The sequence below is a fragment of the Herpailurus yagouaroundi genome, unplaced genomic scaffold, assembly GCF_014898765.1.
Source record: "Herpailurus yagouaroundi ecotype Mexico unplaced genomic scaffold, PumYag 190, whole genome shotgun sequence".
NCBI lineage: Eukaryota > Metazoa > Chordata > Mammalia > Carnivora > Felidae > Herpailurus > Herpailurus yagouaroundi.
The window spans coordinates 8111794-8113954 of record NW_024412421.1 but is presented as its reverse complement, the minus strand read 5'-3'; the positions used below and the strand labels follow the sequence as shown (position 1 = coordinate 8113954).

The 2161-nt window shown below is 48.3% G+C and overlaps 1 long non-coding RNA gene across 1 annotated transcript; it reads right to left on the bottom strand.

Moving 5' to 3' along the window:
* Positions 1-342: 342 nt before the first annotated feature.
* LOC121010014 (uncharacterized) lies at positions 343-1928 on the bottom strand. Its single transcript, XR_005780964.1, has 2 exons — positions 1665-1928; positions 343-778 (listed from the first exon to the last, which is right to left on the bottom strand). It is a non-coding gene; the product is annotated as an uncharacterized LOC121010014 (long non-coding RNA).
* Between the last annotated feature and the right edge of the window lie 233 nt (positions 1929-2161).

Genomic DNA, 2161 nt, shown 5'->3' with positions numbered 1-2161 from the left:
GAAAATGAAAGAAAAGAAAAGAAAAGAAAAGAAAAGAAAAGAAAAGAAAAGAAAAGAAAAGAAAAGAAAAGAAGAAACAGCACCTATATTCAAGGAAGATGATTTTCCTCAGCCCTGTGCACAGTTACTTCCTAAATACCGTCACCTGCAGGCTTAAAACTCCTCCCGAATGAGGATTGCCTTCATTTAAGAGGAAAATAATTAGTCAATTAATTATTTTGTTTTAATGTCACTGCTGTCGTGTGCCGGAAAAATCAACAGATGATTCCTTAGCTTTATTGGCATGAAGATGAGGTTGATTTCCCCCCGCTTTGGAGGCAGAGAGAATGGTTACGAAACAGATAACGATAATAAATGTTTTATTGGTGAAAAAAAAGAAAGATCAAATCTTTAATGAAATCAGGATGGGCTTGGAGATGAACTCCGTCTGAACTCCCCAGGATTCATGGAACTTCAATTAAAACAATTTCAGAAGGGCAGCTGACAGCAAGGGGCTTGGAAGTATAATTAAAATTGAGCAATATTTTAGCACCAGGTTTTCTAGCCAGATCCTAAAAAAGGCGCGGTAGCCCAGGGGAGGAGGGCAGTGGGGGTGAGGGGGTCCGTGAGGAGGGGCGAGGGTTCCAGGCATCACAGGTAAGAAATCCCACAGATGCCCGAATCCCAGGCGTCAGCTAAGAGTGTGTGATTTTCAACCCGCTGTTTCCACCTCTACCCACATGATTGTAGAAAACTGGCTTCTTGGGCTGGAGACTGGGGCTTTCAATCTGCAAACAGCCTTTCGGCAAGTCAAACACAAGGACAACAGTCAGATCATTAAGGCCACGCCATGATGTCGTTACAAGCATAGCCTCCAAAGCCCGAGTGCCTGGGTTCGAATCTTGCTTCTCCTTGTACGTGCTGTGCGACCTTGGCCACGTTACTGAACCTCCCCAAGCCTCATTTTCCCAGCTGTGAAATGGGATGGTGACAGCACCGAGCTCTCATTGCTGTTGAGAGGCTTTAACAAGACATTTCATGTCAAGCGCTTAGCGCCGTGCCCGGCACCTAGTTAGCACCCAATAACTGTGAGCGACTATTGTTATTTACTGGGGCCGAAAATCAGAAAAGTTGACTCCAGAAATCCAGCCTCTCCTTTTAAAAAGGCAAAGCCTTCCACCAGATGTGGCCCCAGCACGAGCACGGCACAGACAAAACAGAAGAGAAATGGGGGCCTGGGAGGACCTTTGCACAGAAGACACTGGATCCAGGAGAGGAGAGCTGGGGTTCGCCTCTTACGGAGACCTGGGTGGAGAGGGAGGGAGGGAGGGAGGGGAAGGGAAGGAAGCAAAAAAGAAAGGGATGGGGAAGGGGAGGGAAGGAAGGAAGGAAGGAGGGAGCTTTGGTCTATGACACTCTCTGGCCCCAACTTGGCTTCATGGCCTTAGATCCCTGCCAAACGTCTCTCTGATCTCTCTTCCTTGGCCGTCCAAGAGCTCTCTCTACCACTCTGAGAAGCCACATTAAATGTCACGGAAGGGTTTTCCACAGCATGCCCAAGGAGAAGCCATGGTCACAGACACCCAGCTCCACGGGCACAGGGTGAGCAGGGTTTGCTCCCCATCCCCCCCCCACCCCCCCACCCCAGGATGCCTGAGAACCACCTAGAACAGATCAACACTCACTAACGGCCAAACCCAACAGGCAGCCACATCCTTTCTCTCTGTCCAGGCTCCGACTTCTCATGGATCCAGACAGTGGTGTTCCGGATCCCAACGGCCTCCTGGAGAGGCCATCTCTCCACCCCACTCCCTGCATACTGAGGGCTGGGTCCTGACTCAGCAGTTTCCTGAAGTTTTATGGCCCCTTGAGGCAGGAGCTCCATCCACGCTGGCTTTGAGGGAACTACTAGCTCGTGATTTTAAGTTGTCAACTTTCTAATGGCATAGAGAATCCCAACCTGTGAGTAATAGAAAAAAAAAATTCATTGCATATCCTTTGGACGGCCTTCTGTGATTTTTTTTATAGCTGTTTCAGAATTACCGTCCAAATTTTATTGGGTCCGGGTTATTAAAATGACTTTTAATTCCCTGAGAACACGGTGATAGACAGCTGGGCAGGGAAGCTGAGGCACCGAGATGCTCTTCCTTTCTTTCTTTTTCTTTTTCTTTTTCTTCCCCCC